We start from the raw sequence: 21,733 nt of genomic DNA, 5'->3' as shown, positions 1-21,733 counted from the left end.
CAAATGGGTTTTCAATTGGTCGAAACTTTTTCGACACTTTTCCGTCCATTCAAATTTGACATCTTTCTCAAGCTTTTGTCATGGGTGTGGCCATCATCGAGAATCCTTTTACAAACCGTCGGTAGTAAGCAAGCCCCAAAAAGCTCCTAACTTCGGTAACATTCCTTGAGGTTTCCAATTGACTATGGTCGAAATTTTGTTCGGGTCCACCCGACACCGTGCGGACACCACGCGCCCAAAAAGCTAACCTCTTTCAACCAAAATCACATTCTTGAACTTTGCGATAATCGCTTATCTCGTAAGATTTGCAACACTAGCCCGAGGTGTTCAAAGATGTTCGATTTCATCTCGAATAGACCAAAATGTCATCGATAAATACAATTACGAACCGATCCAAGTATGGCTGAAAATCCTATTCATTAAATCCATAAACACCGCGAGGGCATTAGTGAGCCCAAACGGCATCACCAAGAATTCAGAGTGACCGTACCTCATTCTAAAAGCGGTTTTGGGTATGTCCGATTCCGGACCCTCAACCGATAGTACCCGACCTCAAATCTATCTTTGAAAACACCGAGGCTCCCTTTAATTGATCAAACAAATCGTCAATTCGTGGCAATGGATATTTATTCTTTATCGTCACTTTATTGAGTTGACGATAGTCGATGCACAACCTCATGGTTCCGTCCTTCTTCTTCACAAACAATACAAAGCGCCCCATGGAGAAAAACTCGGTCGAGCGAAACCTCTATCCGTCAATTCTTGCAATTGAACCTTCAATTCCTTTAATTCCGTTAATGCCATACGACACGGGCTATTAAAATCGGCGTAGTACCCGGTACAACCGATGTCAATTCCACTTCTCGAACCGTGGCAATCCGGTAACTCCTCAGAAAAACATCCGAATACTCACAAACCATCGGTACGACTTCGAGTTTCCTTTCCGTCTCTTTACTTCCAAACACATACGCAAGGTATGTTTCACGCCCTTTTCACATACCCGAGCGGTCATAGAAGATATTATCGTGGCGCTCCTTTTAAATCAAGAGACTCGACTCGGACTACCTCATTATTTGTACTCCTCAAATCAATGGTTTTCCTTTGCGATCCACCATCGCATCATGTACGGTCACCAATCCATACCAAGAATAACATCAATTCATTAAATGGTAGAAGCATCGATCGGTAGGAAAACAGATTCTCGAATTATTAGGGGCATCTCTTGCACACTTTATCAACGAGCACGTATTGACCCAAAGGGTTTGACACTCGAATTACGAACTCAAGAGACTCAACGGTAGAGTCTTACCGGATGCTAAGGTTTCACATACATATGAGTGAGTAGAGCCGGGTCAATCAATGCAATCACAATAGTATCAAAGAGAGTAAAAGTACCGGTGATAACGTCGGGGAGGATGCCTCCTCTCGTGCGCGGATGGCATATGCTCTAGCAGAGCACGGGTCTCGGATCGGACAGCCGATTAGAGGCTCCTCTCGATTACCACCCCTACCTCCAGAGATTCTCGGGGCCTACCTCCACCGTCGTTCCACTAGGTCTTGCACCTTGCGTCTTATTCCTTTCATCTAGCTCCGTGCAATCTCTAATGAAGTGGTCCTTCGAACCGCATCCATAACAGCCCTATTAATGACTTACCCCAACATTCACCTAGGTGTCGTCTTCCACATTGGGGGCATTCAGTCTCTCTTGACGATTATTGCCCACACTAGCTATCAAGTAGCTCGGAGTCCGTCAATGGTCGGGCTCTAATGGAAATTCCCGATCGTCCTCGACTTCATTGGTGTCCTCCCCGAACCTCTTTACAGCCGAGAACGGAGCTTTACTCGTCGATCTTTTACGGTAATCTCTTGCTTCAAATTCAGCCTTCTTCTTCTCCTTCCCAAGTTCTTCCGCTTGCGTGCTCGTTCGACTAGTGTCACGAACTCCTTTATCTCCAAAATTCCCACTAGTAACTTTAACTCTTCGCTCAATCCTTCTTCAAATCTTTTGCACATCGCAACCTCATCAGCCACACACTCCCGAGCATACCGACTAAGTCTTACGAACTCATGTTCAGATTCGAGATCTGATCATCCGCCTTGCTTGAGTTCCAAGAATTCCTTACGCTTCGATCGATGAACCGTTGACTAATGTATTTCTTTCGAAATTCGGATTGGATGAAATCCCAAGTAACTCGTTCATTTGGGACTATGGAAATTAAAGTCCTCCACCAATAGTAAGCTGAGTCTCGTAACAAGGATATAGCACACTTAAGACATTCATCGGGTGTGCATGACAGTTCATCTAACACCCTAATGGTGTTATCGAGCGTAACTCGGCCTTTTCGGCATCATCAAGAACTATGGCCTTGAACTCCTCGCCCCACGCTTCCTAATCAAGTCCACGGTGGTTTACTCACCTCACAGGATCGAGAATCGGAGGCATTGCGGGCTCTTGGGTGGAGTATTTAAATTCGGAATGATTGGACAGCCGGGTTGGTTCGGGCATATTGCGCGACCCACTCATTCATCATAGTGAAGAAGGCTTGTTTCGCCCTTCATTTTGATTATTCGCGGATGATCGAGGCTCAACAGGCGGTGTCCCTTGCGCAGAGCAGCCGCTACACTTTCAACGTCATCCGCCAAGGGTCTCTACCGGGTTCCATTGCTAATCAAAATAAAAATTCCAACCGTCGAAGTCATCACATTATTAAGCGCTAACAATTTGGCATGTATAGCTAGACTCACACGCGCTATGGTAGTCCTAGAACCGACTAAACCATAGCTCGATACCAATAAAATTGTAACATTCTAACTCGTGACCGACGCCGCCGTGTCGGACACGAGGGTTAACGCCAAATCCTCTCAAGATACCAACCAATTTGACATTACCAGTCAGGCTGGAAAACTGCGTCACCGTCTCCTTAAAATCATATCTCGAGTTTCAAAACTCAGAAACTGGTTTCGTAAATTTTCCATGAATTTAGACTCATATACCCATCCATGGATTTATTTTTAGAATTTTTGGTTGGGCCAATTGGTACAGTTTATTAGTTAAAGTCACCCATGTTACAGGGATCAACTGTTCTGACCTTCACGCGTTACAACTTGAATATCTATCTGTACAGGGCTTTAATACTGGTGCCGTTTGTTTCTAATGAAACTAGACTCAAAATTGAATCTGTAAATATAAGGCATGACTCCTAATTCTTTCTGGATAATTTATGGTAAATTTTCAAAGTCACGACAGGGGACCCAGAAACCGTTCTGGCCCTGTCTCACGAGAACTTTAATATTTCTCAGTATACTGCTCATATGGTCGTTTCGTTTCGTCCATATAAAAATAGATTCATCAAGGTTCAGTTCCATAATTTACTCACTATTTAATTCTACTTCTACTATTTTTAGTGATTTTTCAATCTCATCTCACTGCTGCTGTCCGCAACAGTTACTGCAGTAGACTATGCCAATTTCATGAATTTTTCCTTGGCCTTAATCATCCATCATACATGACACAAATTATGGCCACCTTATCAAAATTTGAGTTTCTAAGACTCGTGGCTATAGGTTCTAGCATCCCACTCGATGACCACATAGGCCATTTTCGCATGGCTTAAAGTTTACAACCCACAATTCGACAAAATATAATAGCCTATACATGCCAAATGTTCTACAACAACAAAAACAATACCACGAGATTTCAGCCGTTGTGATGACTTCAGCGACGGTCCCGATCATGCAAACAATACGAGTCCGAGAGACCTAAAATGGGTGACAAGAAAAACACCGAGTGAGTTTACAACTCAGTAAGTCATAAGCATTCATCAATCCACTGATAAAGTTACTACTACATGTACAACAAATGAGGCTAGGTACTCGTCCATATCGAATCTATACCATAATACCTCGGACCTTTCAGTCCAATCTCATACCAATTCATACATCCACATTTCATATCCTACACAACAAGATAATCGAAGCATTTTTACACATTAACTCATTTTCCAGCACAACCATACACATTTCAATCATCACATGGATTTAAGGCTTACCAATTTCAATCCCCAAGCATGAACGAATTCTCTATTCGTCATGAGCTCGAGGTACTTACCCGATCCGCTGTCCATACTCAATTCAATGGAGACACACCCTCCATATATATAGAGCACGCACACACAGTGCTTACTACTCGATTTCGCACACTTAGTGCCACGTAATTTAAGCTCGCACACACAAGTGCCATACCCTCCGAGCTCGCACACCCAAAGGTCAGTATTTTTCCAGCTTGCACACTTAGTGCCAAATATTTCCAGCACGCACACTTAGTGCCATATATTTCCAGCACGCACACTTAGTGCCATATATTTCCAGCACGCACACTTAGTGCCAATCTCGTCACCATACACCCGTATTGTTCAGACACATAGTGCCGAAAGCAAACTTTCTACACATTCCACTATTTCTTTTACATTCAACAATTATCCTTATTCCATACACATACAATTTCATTTATACATATATATATAGCATTCCATTAAACACAATTGCATAGATTTTCCAATCATTTAAGCAATATCAAATATATGCGCTTAATGACTTACCTCGGATGTTGTCGAACGTCTTCAACGGCTATTCAATTACTTTTCCTTTCCTTTATCGGATCTAGTTCCCTTTGCTCTTGAGCTTAATATTAACAAATAAATTGATTTAATCATTTTGAATATCAAAGGGAAATTCAAGGTACTTAGCCCTTATATATTAGGCATTAGAGTCATATATGTATGCAATCATGAATCAAATTCCACATATTAGCCAATATTCTCCTTTAGCCGATTTTTCTAAGTCAAGATTAAGCCACCAATATGCTCACTTATAGCCGAATACACGAAATCACCCATCTATGTATTCAATCATGTGGCGAATGTGCATGTTCCAATATAACACCATTTCCATTTCGTTTAACACTTAACATTTACCACATATCAATTTAGAGACTCTACTAACCCATCATACATCCGCAATAGTCTATAGCTCTCTCGCCACTCCTTTCACAACATAATAAAACTTAATTTCAAAATCATTAGTGAGCATTTTATTTAGGCATGTACATCTACAACCGAATTCATCATATAAACATCTTTGAATTCACTCAAACATTCTCAATACAACACATTGCCCATTAGCAATTAGTTCATCAAACCAACATTTGACCCTATTTCCTTTAACACCATTGCATTCGCAATGACCACATCATTTAACCAACTAAATAATAAACCACAACATTTGAATTCATCTTATTCTTCTCCCATTTGACCGAATGAATATCAAATGCAACTCAACTAACAACAACATTTTTTTTCTTTCTAAAATGTATATACACTCTACGACCGCTTCTAATTTGTACCTTTCGACCATGAATCCTACTCATCCAAGCATCAATTAAGCTACTTAACAAGTAATTAACATCCCAAAGAAACTTATCAAAATGACACTAATTTAGCACTTGCGAATGGATATTGAGCTATGGACTCATGAAATTAAACCATAGGTCAAATAAGCTATGTACTTATCCATTTAGTCTCATAGTCAATTAAAAGAAAAATCACCATGCATACCTTAAACTAGGATAGCCATGGCGAATACCTTGGTTTCTCCTCTTCAAATTTCAACTTTTTTTTCTTCTTTAGGAATTGGCTAAGCTAGGAAGAAGATGAACCAAACTTTTTTTGTTTTCTTTGCTCAATTCACGGCAATGGGGAAAAGATGAGCATTCTTTTTTTTTTTTTCTTTTCTTCCTTTACTAACATTATTTTATCTCCAATGACCCATTCCTTATTATAAAATCTAATTAAACATATATATTGCCCATCAATATCCTATCTTGGCCGCCACCATTAATAAATTGGGCAATTTGACATGCAAGTCCACCTTTGTTTTAACATGCACTAATAAGCCATTTAAAATTAGCCTATCATATTTCACCATGTCTCACATTGATCCCTATTTAATAATTTCTCATACAATTGGTAAAATTAGAGAATGAAACTTCCACATGTGCATGTACACACACAATAAGCATAGAATATAACAATTAATTATTTTTATGACTCGGTTTTGTGGTCCCGAAACCACTTTCCGACTAGGGTCAATTTTGGGCTGTCACAGTTAAAGTGGCCTATTAATATATGTGGGAAAGTGCTTGTACTTGCATGTCAAATTAGCCAAACTATAGGTAGTGGCCGGCCATGCTACAAATTAAATAATCAAATGTGAATTTTCTATTAACTTTAATTAGCTAGATGCCATATTAGTATGGAGGATGTAATAAAATAAAGAAATGATAATTAAAGGAAGGAAATGGGTGAAAGAAACAAAGTATTCATCCATGTTTCTTCCTAGCCGATTCTAAAGAAAGAAAAGAACAAGAGTATTCGGTGATGAAAACAAGTTGTATTCTTTGGTTCTTCTTGGCCGAAATGAAAGGAGGAAGAAGGGAGGAAAGCATTCGGTCATCTTAGGTTAATATTAAGGTAAGGTGTTCATATTAGTTCTTGAAATTTTAGTTGATCTTGAGTGAGATATCAAGTTATTTTTGTAAACCATGATGAAATTTTGATTTTGGAATGAGTAAGGTTTTCGACCATGGTAGTTAATAATGGTGAGTTTTGTTGTTTCATGTTAAAGTTAGGTGAATGATGATGGATGAGTGTTTGAACTATAAAAAGAATCATAGGTGAGCATTAGATACTAGGGGGAAGAGTCGGCTACCTTGTTATGAACTAGGGCCGAATGTGAGTTTGGTTGTGTTTGAATATTACATGCTTGGTAGAATGGTGGATGAAAGTGCCGAATGTGGTCTTTGGTTTGGGCATAAGGAATAATAGTATGCATAGGTTTCGGCTTTGGTAGTACCTATGTAATTATAATTAGTTCATTTTGATGGTTTGGCATGAGGTGATAAGTAAAAGTTTAAAGGTAGCTTAAGTTAATTGATGCTCACTAATGATTTCGAATTGAAGCTTTGTTAAGTTGTGAAATGAGTGGCCGAGAGAGCTATAGACTATTGCTGGATGTATGTTGGGTTAATAGAGTCTCCAAATTGATTATATGTGTGTATGCTATTAGAAATTCAAGGAATTCTCGGCAAAAATGTGGTTAGGGGTTAAGTCATGGGAACTTGGGGTATTCATATGTGGACCTTAAGATTTTGTACACTATGACTATGTGAGTTAGGTGTTAAATAACTTAATCATGTGTATGCATGACCGAGTATAATCGGCCACATGAGTAAAGAAATGGGTTAATTGATATGTGGTAAATGTTAAGTGTTAAACGAAATGGAAATGACATCATATTGGAACATGCATATTCAGCCACATGAATGAATACATAGATTGGTGTTGCATGTATTCGGCTATAAGTAAGCATATTGGTGGCTTAATCTTGACTTAGAAAATCGGCTAAAGGAGAATATTGGCTAATATGTTGAATTTGATTCATGATTTCATACATATATGACTCTAATGCCTAATATATATGGGCTAAGTACCTTGAATTCCTCTTTGATGTTCAAAATGATTAAATCAATTTATTTGTTAATATTAAGCTCAAGAGCAAAAGGGAACTAAATCCGATAAAGGAAAGGAAAAAGTGATCGAATAGCCGTTGAAATCATTCGACAGCATCTGAGGTAAGTTTTCGAGTAATGGAACTTAGATTATGATTCGATTAGATCATGTTATATAGCAAATCAAAACCATGCTCTTTGTATGTGGCTATTGAGCCGAAAATGGTAATGGTAGATAAGTGCCTTGTGTCTGAGTTCTAGTAATGAAAATGAAATAAAAATGTGTTATGATTTGTAGACATATGTGCATGATTATTCGGATGATAACCGGACTAAGATCCGAAGGCATTCGTGCGAGTTGCTATATCCGGGCTATGACCCGAAGGCATTTATCTTGGCAATTATATCCGGCTAAGACCAAGGCATTTGTGCGAAGTTGCTATATCCGGCTAAGACCAAGGCATTTGTGCGAGTTGTTATATCCGGTTAAATCTCGAAGATACTTGGTTTGGGAATGAGCGATCTTGCTATAATAATTTCAATTAATACGCTCGTAAAACCCCAACGATGAGGTATGTTTTGTATATGCATTGGAATAATTGATTCCTTTTAAATAGTATTCGCTCAATCGATTAACAAGCTTCCGGCCTTTAGTCAAGTTGATTCCTTATGTATGAATATAAGGGTTGGAAATGTGAAGTAGGTATGATTTTGAGAATATGTGTACATGAAATTATTCGTTTAGTCATATGAATGCTATACTTCAGTTGTGCATGATTTCATTACTCAAAACTTACTAAGCATTAAATGCTTATTCCGTTTCTTTGATTCTCTGTTTTATAGATTTTGGTTCGTCAGCTATCGGACTCGGAAGTGTCAAAGTCGAAGTCATCCATACTATCAAAGCCCTTTTGGTACTCTTTTAGTTGAACTCTGAAAATGGCATGTATAGGACTGCCCTTTTGTTGTTGGTCATGTACCTTTCGGTAATGTATATATTTGGATAGCCATGCGAAAATGGCTTATATATATTTTGAGCATAGCGTTATAATCATTTTGTATGTTGTTCATAGAGTGGTATGGAAATGTTGGTAACGATAGCCATTGGAATGGTTAATCACGATCATTTTGGTGCTATGTATGACAAAATTCCAGTTGATCCACGGAAAACCATGAAATAGGTAAAGTTTACCTTAAAAATAGATGCTGACAGCAGCAGTGATGTGGATTTGAAAAATCACTAAAATAGTAGGAATGGAATTAAATAGTGAATAAATTATGTAATCGAACCTTGATGAATCTGTTTTCATATGAAAGTAACAAAATGATCATATGAGCCGTATTTTATGAGATGTTTAAGTTTTTGTGAAACAGGGCCAGAGCGATTTCTGGATCCCCTGTTCCGAATTTGGAAATTCACTATAAATTAACAAGAGATAATTAGAAGTCATGCCCTATATGTACAGATTCATTTTCGAGTCTAGTTTCTTTAGAAACAAATGGAATAAGTATTTAAGCCCTGTACAGGGAGATATCTAAGTCGTAATGCATGAAGGTCAGTGTAGTCGAACCCTGAAACAGGGGAGACTTTAACTAATAAACTGTACTAATTGGCTCAACCAAAAATTCTAGAAAAAAATTTGTAGATGGACATATGAGTTTAGTTTCAGTAAAAATTTACAGAACTGGTTTTCGAGTTTTGGAACTCGAGATATGATTTTTAAGATGACAGTGACGCAGTTAGCCAGCTTGTCTGGAAATTTTAAAATGGACTGTGCAAATAAGTGAATTAAGTCCGTTAACACCTCGTGTCCGACTCCGGCAACGGTCTCGGGTACGGGGTGTTATAGAATGTGGCAGCTAAAATTTGCTAAAAATAGCAGCCAAAGAGCTACCCCTTGGCCGGCCATCTATGTGGCAAAGTTGATGGCTTCAACATTGCTAAAATTGACTTGGGGCAAATCTTCAAAGCCATCAATTATGGAGGAGCTAATTTGCAATTTGAACAAGTCTTCAAGGGCTTCTTTGCAGCTTAAATAATCAGCTAATGAGCTGAATTGGGTCAGCACTTGGACGGTTTTGTGCTGTCCTCTCCTTGGCCGGTTCGGTTCACTCGATTCAGTTCAATCGGACCATTTTTTCATAATTAATTAATAATAATTTATTCTCCCAAATTAACTTGGATATAAATTAAAATTAATTATATTATGATTTAATACATATAATTTTTGTATCACCCCTAAGCCCGTAACCGTTGCTAGAGTAGGGTCACAAGGCATTACGAAAACAACTCAACTTTAGAACATTTCACATACATATAAATCAGAAATTAGAATTATAAATTTAATTAATTCAGTCCTAATATAATCGAATATTCATATCTAACAACCAAAATCCAATAAGCCATATATTAGAGTATGTGCATATATATAAATATATAAAGTCAAGATCTCATAGAATAGCATCATGCAAATATAAATTTTACTATTCATTTGGAATAAACCTTACCCTTAGCCGAATCCAATTGAGCATAAGATTCATTCATTCACAATAATTACTTCAACTAATAAAACATTTGTAAGTCTTATTATTATAAAACTTAATTAACCGAGCTTACCAAGTATAAAATCATTTCACATTTAAACTTAAAAACCAACATTCAAACCATTATACTAACCTTAAGGAAGCACTTTCAATTTCTAATATGATTTACTAAACATACAAAGGTACTTTGCTTATATAAATATAACATATCATCCATATCATAAATAAGCATGCTAGTTAACAAGATTTTAACATTATAAGATCACAAAACCAGATCATCTGCCATTTTCGCATGGCTCATCAAAATGATAATTACATCATTCAAAATACAAAACTCATCTTTGTCTATCCTATACATGCCACTTTTTTAAACTTAAAGCTTCTTTGAAGATACCAAAATGATGACGATGAGTGTGATGACTTCAGTGATAGTCCCGAGCTCACAACGGATCCAGAATCTAATTAAAGATGAACAAACAATTCCAATGAGATAATACACAGTAAGTCATAAGCAATTTAATAAATAAATCACAACAGAAGTCCATTTAAGTCTAATTTGTCTACCTTATTCATTCATGATACCGTATAACCACATACTCTTATTTCTTCTTCCAAGACATTATACAATAACCTTTAGAAATAGACACATACTTATAAATTCCATACACATTTCATTTTTTTATCTTTATTCTCGTAAAAGCTTAATTACCTATGATGGTAATCAGTGTTCTATTTCACACCCTACCACGATCATATTCCCTTAATCATTTCGCACACATAGTGCTCGATTAATAAATTCGCACACATAGTGCATATATTCATTCGCACACATAGTGCTAGTTTTTCCATACGCACACATAGTGCTGCCCCATTCGGACACATAGTGCCCTTTTCATTCATGCATATACGTACACATAGTACAACAAAAATAAAAAAATAAAAAAAATAGCACATCAATTCAATGCCATCGGCTCAATAATACATTATCTATTCGACATTTCTCCACATATAGAATTTACATTTCATGAGCTACGTGTACTCTAGGCATACATAGTAATCTAAGTCTTAATTGCTTAGAACTTACCTTATTGTCGAACAAACAGCTCAGATCGACTACTCAACAACCTTCGCTTTCCCCTTATCCGAACTTGGCACTCTTTGATCTTGAGCTTAATTAAACAAATAAACTAATTCAATCATCTTATCAATTCATCATAACCCAAATTCTATTAATTTCAAACACATATATCATACGGCACTTTCATCATTGATGAATTAAACACATAACATGACTGACTGCACATAGTTCTTAAATTCGACCAGCTTCTCATAACATTTTCATATTAACATCATACCAAACCTAAATTGGACATTTATTTAATTATAGTCAAGGAAATTCAATTTCTCTTCCTACTATCTCATACACGGCAACTCAATTCCTTTCATGTCAAATGCATTTAACTAAACCATGTCTTAATATCAAGTGCATTCGGCAATGACACAAACCAACTTACCTCAACATTCTATCTCCCATACCTTAACTGAATACTCCCTAGAGTATTTCAATCCTCCCAATTCAATCCAAGAGCTTAAAATTTACCTAATTGATTTTGTCCATGTCTATCTTATTATTCAACTAAAACAATAATTAAATTCATCTCAAATCCTCCATCACCGAATGTGTATATATATATAACTCAATAAACAACAAATTATTAACATCCCAATTCAAGTCCACATTTGGCATCCATAAAAAAAACACTTACTAACAATTAAATTATTAATTTCCAAAATTAAGCATAATTTCACCTTACTCCATAATACCCGATTAAGATTTTTGTCCATATTAACCATTCATAGAAATTTTTACTTAGTTCATACTCACCTATAACCATTTCTAATCACATAACTTCAAAACATCAACAATTTAACATATAGGAAACACAACTGAATGCTTCAGGCATCACAAAATCAAAAATTACCACATGGATCATGCTAAGAGCTTCAAAACCAACTCAATTCCAGAAAAATCCAAAAGAATCACATGAAATCATACCTTAATCTATACATTCACCATAGCCGAATGCCTTAGCTTCATTTTCTTTTCTTTTCTTTATGGTTTCAGCAAAAATGGAAGAAAGGATGGGTGGAACTTTGTTTTTATTACCATTTTCTATTATAAATTCATTATTTCACAATATAAAACCATTATAATATAATGCTTATTTCTTTATTTAACATATAATTTCCACCAACCAAAATAAAGATATGAAAACACATGATTGCATGCATGTATTGACCGGTCATTTACATTCAAAATGGTCCATTTGACATGCAAGTCCCCCATAATACTAAACCATAGAATATTTGGTCACTGCACATTTGCCTATCACATTTTCAAGGTTTCTCAAACAAGTCCTTTTTAACTAATTCCACATCCAAATGACAGAAATCAAAACACGATATTTTCACACATGAAATTTCACGTATAATAAACATAGAATATAACATTCAATTATTTTCGTGACTCAGTTTTGTGGTCCCGAAACCACTTTCCGACTAGGGTTAAAATAGGGTTGTCACAATTCTCCCCCTTTATAAATTTTCGTCCTCGACAATCTTACCAGTGAAAAGGTTAGGGTAACGTTCTTTCATTGAATCTTTGAGCTCCCAAGTCGCTTCTGCAACTCCGTGTTTGAGCCACAACACTTTAACTAACAAAATTTTTTTATTTCGTATTTCTTTCACCTCGTGAGCCAAAATACGAACCGGTTCTTCCTCATAACTCAAATTAGGCTGAATTTCAATTTCTGACGGACTAATCACTTGTGAGGGATCGGATCTATAACGACGGAGCATCGAAACATGAAAAACATCGTGAATCTTTTCAAGTTTGGGTGGCAAAGTCAATCTATAAGCAACCGGCCCAATCCGTTCTGTAATTTCATACGGTCCGATGTCAGCTAACTTATCGAATGAAAAGTCTGTACGAACAGGGATAAAGTGAGCTAACTTTGTCAATCTGTCAACAATAACCTAGATTGCATCTTTCTTGCTCGATGTCAGCGGTAGACCGGATACAAAATCCATCGTGACACGATCCCATTTTCACTTGGGTATCATGATCGGTTGTAGCAAACCCGAAGGCACCTAATGTTCATCTTTCACTTGTTCGCATATCAAGCATTTAGAAACAAAGTTAGAGATGTCTCGTTTCATTCCGTGCCACCAGTACTGGCATTTTAGATCGTTGTACATTTTCGTGCTACCCGGATGAACTAACATTCAGCTGTTATGAGCTTCATTCAAAATCGTCGGAATAAGCTCTGAATTTCTCGGAATGCACAATCTATTTCAGAATCTCAAACAATCATCATCATCAATCCAAAACTCTGAATTTTCATTCGAATTACACTGTGCTTGTTTTGCTATCACATCATTATCAACTTTCTGAGCCTTCCGGATTTGATGTATCAATGTTGGTTTTGCTTGTAGTTCCACTATTAATGCATCATCAGCGGACATAGACAAATGTACATTCATCACTCGCAAAGCAAACAGTGATTTTCGGGTAAGGGCATCAGCAACCACATTAGCTTTTCCCGGATGATAATCAATGACAAGCTCGTAATCTTTCAGTAGTTCTAGCCATCACCGTTGTCGCAAATTCAAGTCTTTTTGAGTCATCAAGTATTTGAGGCTTTTATGATCGGAATAGACGAGACATTTCTCTCCGAATAAGTAGTGACGCCAAATTTTTAGAGCAAACACAATAGCAGCTAACTCAAGATCATGCGTCGGATAATTTCGCTCGTGAGGCTTTAACTGTCTCGAGGCATAAGCGACAACTCTACCCTTTTGCATCAAAACGCAGCCCAAACCGTTCAATGAGGCATCACTATAAACCACAAATTCTTTACCGGATTCTGGCTGAACTAACACTGGAGCTTCCATCAAGAGAGTTTTCAGCTAGTCGAAGCTTTTCTGACACTTTTCAGACCACTCAAATCTGACATCCTTTTAAAGCAGCTTTGTCAACGGTGATGCTAACATCGAGAAACCTTTTACAAATCGTCAGTAATACCCGGCAAGCCCCAAAAAGCTCCGAACTTCAGAAACATTCCTCAAAGGCTTCTAATCTAGTATAGTTGAAATTTTACTCGGATCAACCCGTATACCCGATGCGGATACAACATGCTCCAACAAGCTAACCTCGCGCAACCAGAACTCACATTTACTAAACTTCGCGTACAACTGATTATCACGCAAAATTTGTAGTACAAGCCTCAAGTTTTCGGCATGTTCATTGTCGTCGCGAGAATAAATCAAAATGTTATCTATGAATACGACCACAAACCGATCCAAATACTGTCTCAACACCCGATTCATCAAATCCATGAAAATCGTAAGGGCATTAGTCAGCCCAAACGGCATCACTAAGAACTCATAGTGTCCATATCTCGTTCTAAAAGCAGTCTTAGGCACATCTGAGTCTCTAACTCTCAACTGATAATGGCTCATCAAAATAATAATTACATCATTCAAAATACAAAACTCATCTTTGTCTATCCTATACATGCCACATTTTTAAACTTAAAGCTTCTTTAAAGATACCAAAATGATGACGATAAGTGTGATGACTTCAGTGATAGTCCCGAGCTCACAACAGATCCAGAATATAAATAAAGATGAACAAACAATTCCAATGACATAATACCCAGTAAGTCATAAGCAATTTAATAAATAAATCACAACAGAACTCCATTTAAGTCTAATTTGTCTACCTTATTCATTCATGAAACTGTATAACCACATACTCTTATTTCTTCTTCCAATACATTATACAATAACCTTTAGAAATAGACACATACATATAAATTCCATACACATTTCATTTTTTTATCTTTGTTCTCGTAAAAGCTTAATTACCTATGATGGTAATCAGTGTTCTATTTCACACCCTACCACGATCATATTCCCTTAATCATTTCGCACACATAGTGCCCCACAACCGATCTCACATACATAGTGCTCGGTTAATAAATTCGCACACATAGTGCATATATTCATTCGCACACATAGTGCTAGCTTTTCCATACGCACACATAGTGTTGCCCCATTCGGACACATAGTGCCCTTTTCATTCATGCATATACGTACACATAGTACAACAAAAATAAAAAAATAAAAAAATAGCACATCAATTCAATGCCATCGGGTCAATAATACATTATCTATTCGACATTTCTCCACATATAGAATTTACATTTCATGAGCTATGTGTACTCTAGGCATACATAGTAATCTAAGTCTTAATTGCTTAAAACTTACCTTATTGTCCAACAAACAGCTCTGATCGACTACTCAATAACCTTTGCTTTCCCTTATCCGAACTTGGCTCTCTTTGATCTTGAGCTTAATTAAACAAATAAACTAATTCAATCATCTTATCAATTCATCATAACCCAAATTCTATTAATTTCAAACACATATATCATACGGCACTTTCATCATTGATGAATTAAACACATAACATGACTGACTGCACATAGTTCTTAAATTCGACCAGCTTCTCATAACATTTTCATATTAACATCATACCAAACCTAAATTGGACATTCATTTAATTATAGTCATGAAAATTCAATTTCTCTTCCCACTATCACATACACGGCAACTCAATTCCTTTCATGTCAAATGCATTTAACTAAACCATGTCTTAATATCAAGTGCATTCGGCAATGACACAAACCAACTTACCTAAACATTCTATCTCCCATACCTTCACTGAATACTCCCTAAAGTATTTCGATCCTCCCAATTCAATCCAAGAGCTTAAAATTTACCTAATTGAGTTTGTCCATGTCTATCTTATTATTCAACTAAAACAATAATTAAATTCATCTCAAATCCTCCATGACCGAATGTATATATATATCTAACTCTATAAACAACAAATTATTAACCTCCCAATTCAAGTCCATATTCGGCATCCATAAAAAAAAACACTTACTAACAATTAAATTATTAATTTCCAAAATTAAGCATAATTTCACCTTACTCCATAATAGCTGATTGAGATTTTTGTCCATCTTAACCATTCCTAGAAATTTTTACTTAGTTCATACTCACCTATAACCATTTCTAATCACATAACTTCAAAACATCAACAATTTAACATATAGGAAACATAACTGAATGCTTCATGCATCACAAATTCAAAAATTCGCACATGGGTCATGCTAAGAGCTTCAAAACCAACTCAATTCCACAAAAATCCAAAAGAATCACATGAAATCATACCTTAATCTATACATTCACCATAGCTGAATGCCTTAGCTTCATTTTCTTTTCTTTTCTTTTCTTTATGGTTTCGGCAAAAATGGAAGAAAGGATGGGTGGAACTTTGTTTTTATCACCATTTTCTATTATAAATTCATTATTTCACAATATAAAACCATTATAATATAATGCTTATTTCTTATTTAACATATAATTTCCATCAACTAAAATAAAGATATGAAAACACATGATTGCATGCATGTGTTGACCGGTCATTTACATTCAAAATGGTCTATTTGACATGCAAGTCCCACATAATACTAAACCATATAATATTTGGCCACTGCATATTTGCCTATCATATTTTCAAGGTTTCTCAAACAAGTCCTTTTTAACTAATTCCACATCCAAATGACAGAAATCAAAACATGATATTTTCACACATGAAATTTCACATATAATAAACATAGATCATTCAATTATTTTCGCGACACGATTTTGTGCTCCCAAAACCACTTTTCGACTAGGGTTAAAATAGGGCTGTCACAATTTTGGTTCATCTTAGGCTGGAAATTAATTCGCCTCGATACATATGATTTCTGGGAGGTCTACCACGAGATGCAGTACCACTTGGCCTCGAATTTTGCACAATTTCTTGCTCGACAGATTCAGGACAATCACGGATGAAATGATCTAAGACCACATTTGAAACAAGCCTGATCATACAATCTGTAATTGTCGAGATCTCAAGGTGATCAGATCTGACATTTCCAACACTAGCAACGAAAATAGTTGTTGCTCTGAAGCTCAAATGTAATCTAGCACGATCTCTTCTCGAATGTCCCACATTACCCTTTGAATGACTAAAATCAACTCGGAACTTCTTTGACGGAGACTAAAATGACTTGCTTGATGGTCTCTTTCGTACTTCTCTAGCTTCTGAATTAGCTTTTCTTTTCTCTTTCCCGAGTTCTTCTTTATAATAAGTCTAAATAGTAAAATTATTTATAAGAATAAATCATAAAATAGATAATATCAAAAAATAAATAACTAGAACAAATAAACAAGCAACTAAACTGATTAAAACAGTCAGGAAGATTAACTCCTTTCAGTGGTTGTAATTTACTCTGGATTCCAATTTAGGGTGAATTAGCTATTAACTAACCAATTATTACCTCCCAGCCTCTAACTAATTAATTATTGGCCAATACTCGCTTATCTCCTGGCCTAAATTTCTCAACTAGTATAAATCACGATCTACTCGACAAACTATCTCCCGACCTCATTTAGCCTTTGATTACTTCCTAGAGTTGTCAAGGCTAGGGTTTAAAAACTCGTAATTTATACCAACTAATTCTATAGGAAACCATGAATCTTCCATTAGCCACTCCCACATCCACTCGTTAATCTCCCCTGAGGTAATTAGTTACTAATGATATTCATAATCTCAATCGTAAATGAAATAAACATGTAAATAAACACAACTAAATCTAAAGAGAAAATAGATAAAGAAATAATCTTGTCTGATATTGATGGAAGCGCAAAGTAGTAAATCTCTTAATTGGGATAACGAGTATCGTTGCTTACATAGAAAAAAAAAACTAAAATTGTAACAGCCCAATTTCGATGAAATCAGAACAGTGGTTCGAGACCACAAATCCGAGCTAAAAATAATATTATATGGTTTGTATTATGTTAGAAATGTCATGTGACAATTTTGAAAAGAAAATTTTATCGATTATGTGTTTAATTACGAAAAGGACCAAATCGCATAAAATGTAAAATTTGAATTCTAGTAGCTATAAGGATTAAATAGCTATGGAATTCAAACCTTGAGGTCCTTATATGGTAATTAGACCATTAAAAAATGTATGTAGATATTTTGGTGACTTATCCATGTAAATTTAGAAAAAATGTAAGGACTAAATTGGAAAGTGAAAATATTTAATTAATTAAAGGATGGTAAAAGAGATATCATCTTATTTTCTCATCTTCTTCCCAAAAATAATACATAGAAACCCTAGGATAGAGAGACGAAACTTTCATGGCCAGATTGGGTAAGTTTCCTTGGCCCGTTTTTAGTAATTTTGATATTTTTGAAACTGGGATAGCTTAATCTATCTATTTGGGGATTAATTTGAAAAGTTATCAAAGTATGGAAAATGGCTCATAGATGAATATGATAAAAATTATAAATTTATGGTAGAAAATGAAAGGTTGTTGATAGATAAACAACTTTTACAAAGTGATTTTTGATGAAAACATGATTTAGGGACTAAAATGTAAAGGTGTGAAATTGAAAAAAAATGCTGAATTTTTATGAATACATGTGCTTTAAAATTTGTAATGGGACTTTGGTTAGGTTTGGAATAGGGAGTAATTTCCATAAGTTTCATTTTTCGAGCCTAGAGACAACATCGAAATTTATGAAAAAGTTAGGGGCGAAATGGTAATTTTGCCTAGGACGTAAATTGAGTCCATTTAAATATGAAATATGTGAAATTGATGGTTAAATTCATTTATATAGATCCAAACAACACTAATTCGAGGTTAGATTGAGGAAAAGAAAAGGTTTCAGATTAGTAGAATTTATACGCGAACAAGTGTCGAGGTAAGTTCGTGTAACTTAATCGAGCATGCGATTATGTTAATTGAATGTTGTGTTTGTATGTAATGTAATTTATATTGATGTGGTTTAATTGTATATTATGATGGGAAATTTGATACATGCTTGAAGTGGTGATAAAGGGTTAAGTTCTGATTGAATGTTAAATTCAAATGATTATATTGTAACGCCTCGAACTTGGGCCTAGAAGGAATGGGCCTTGAGCATAGGTACACATAAAAGTTTATGTGTGCGAGGAATATCACAAATTGCATGTTGGCTTTAGTGGCTAAGTATTTGGGCATATTTTGGAGTGTTGGAGATGTCCTGGGTTCAAACCTGGGCTTTAGCAAGAATTTATGTTTTTCTCTTAAAGGAGCCTAGATGTTAGTGGGTAGGCTTTAAGAATATTTTTGATGAAAGGAGCAATGTGATCTAGTGGAATTGGTGTTACATGTGAGATAGTGGTCTGAGGTTCGAATCCCTACTTGTGCAAATAGAGATTATTTTTATTGATTGCCATGGAAGGAGGTGGAGTTGGACTGAGACTCTATGGATGACTTGGTCATGAGTGTTTCAAGGAAATTTGAATTGAAGGTTTAGTGATTTAGGAGAGTGTTTCAAGGGAAGAAGATTTGGATGAAGGAGTTGTTTGTAGTTCAAACTCGGTTGGTGGCTTAATTCAAGGAGAAAATCAGGGAATTTGAAATGGGAAGGGTTGATTACCGAAATTTGAACTCCCCATTGTGCAAATTCTATCATAGGACTTTTTTTCCCAGAGTGTTGAATTCTTTTGTGCCATTTCGGGTTTTCTTTGTTTTCATTTTTTTTCCTCTTTTCTCTGTATTGCCCTGCATATTTTGGAATTTTATCGTTTGTGCAACCTTTCTACCTCTTTGCCATTTTAGTATAGAATTGAAAGGTCGAATATAGGAGTTGTTCTTACGTGTTTGTGGCTATTCTTTTCTTTCATTTCTAAACCAAACTTCTCCACCCTTTCCCTCTCTCATTTCTTTTGCATGACGGAATAGCTTTTGGTCTCTTCTCCTCTTTTCTTCCTTCTCTCAATTGCGTTTTCCTTCTTTATGGTTTAGCCAAATAGCACTTGCCTCCTCACCCTCGCCACCCTTTCAATTTTTCTTGGCTAGCCAATTGTCTTTCTGTTTAGAGCCGAATCCCTCTACACTTGAGTATGGTAATTGATTTTGTTTGGGTTCACGACTACTCTTCTCCCTCTTTTTCTCTTTTTCGATATAAGTTTCCTCCTTAACACTATCTTCATCCACTGTTTCCGGTAGGAGTGTGACTATTTTTCGTAGGACTCAAATCCTAGAGTGTAGCTTAGGAGGCCGAATACTCCTAAGTAGTGGTAAGTTGTTGTTCTTTTGTTTCTAATCTTTGTCATTCACGGTCTTAATTAACAAGATGGTAACGCTATACAGATTTTGTCAAGTTTTGGAAGGCGGCTTTGATCAGTGGTTAAAGAGAGGAATCAGTTGCTATTTAAGGTAGGCAGTCAGTACCATTTTGGAATCAGGTGTTATGTAAAGGAGTTAATTTTAACGATTAAAGGACTAACGTGGGGTTATGATTGGATCTAGGTTTAGTGTCGTGGGATTTGCTCACTTATCACAAACAGGTGTATATCCGTACTCTGTAAATGGTAATAGGCGTAAAGGCCGTAAATATGTTTGTAACCGTATGCCTTGTTTTGATAATCGGCTGAAAAGCCGAAAATGTGTGTGTTGTTTACTCTGCTATGATTGTAGACCGGAAAAATGCCGAAAAGCCAGAAATATGGAGTATGATGCCACATGAGCGTGCGATCGCGCATGTGGTGAACTGATCTCACGGAACGTGGGCGTACGACGAGGAAGGCCACCATCAGCGAATTCGTGGGCTTAGGTCGTAGTGGGCCAGTTAGGCCACGAAATGGGCCGAATAGGCCCAATGGGCCCGTGGACCCATTTGTGTCAAATCAACTACTAGGTGGAATATGGTTGGGCTTGCCATGTCGCGTACATGGCATAGGCCGTTCTGAACCACATTAGGCCAAACTGGGCCGTGTGGGCCCACGCAGATAAAATGGGTCGTATAAGCCCAATAGGCACATAGGCCCGCTGGGAAAATTTCGTTGTTAAGCGGGAAGTAGATAGACTTGTCATGTCGCGCACATGACTTAGGTTGTTTTGGGCCTCGATGGGCCGTGTGGCCCACACGGATAAAATTTGCGATAAGTGACTATTAATGAACCGACCTATGGTGTTCACATAGCCGTATCTAAATTTGGGCTAAATAGGCCACACGAGCGTGTGGGCCCACTTGCACCGTTATGTGTGTTTAGGTTACTTAGGTTGGTCGAGGCAAAAATGGACCCTCGGTTGGGTCGTTAAGACCCCCAACTTGTAAAATTACTGAAATACCCCCACGTTATAAATTTATAGAAACACCCCTGTAGGGTAAAATTACTATTTTGCCCTTGTGGGTAAATGACCGACTTAGACTATGAATTTGACCGATTTAACTGTGATCGTATGACTATGTTTTAACTGACTTGACGGTGGTTGTACGACTTATATGCTTTTAATATATGTTTAAATGATTGTTACTGAGCATGGCCATTTGGTGATGATTGAGCATGACATACACGACATATTGCATGGGTTTGGGACATTGATACGGAGGAAGTTCTGATAGGATCGCACGGGTCGCACGAGATAACTGTGGACCAATGGATA

This window comes from Gossypium arboreum, chromosome 4, assembly GCF_025698485.1.
Source record: "Gossypium arboreum isolate Shixiya-1 chromosome 4, ASM2569848v2, whole genome shotgun sequence".
NCBI classification, from domain to species: domain Eukaryota; kingdom Viridiplantae; phylum Streptophyta; class Magnoliopsida; order Malvales; family Malvaceae; genus Gossypium; species Gossypium arboreum.
Note: the sequence above shows the minus strand (reverse complement) of the source record.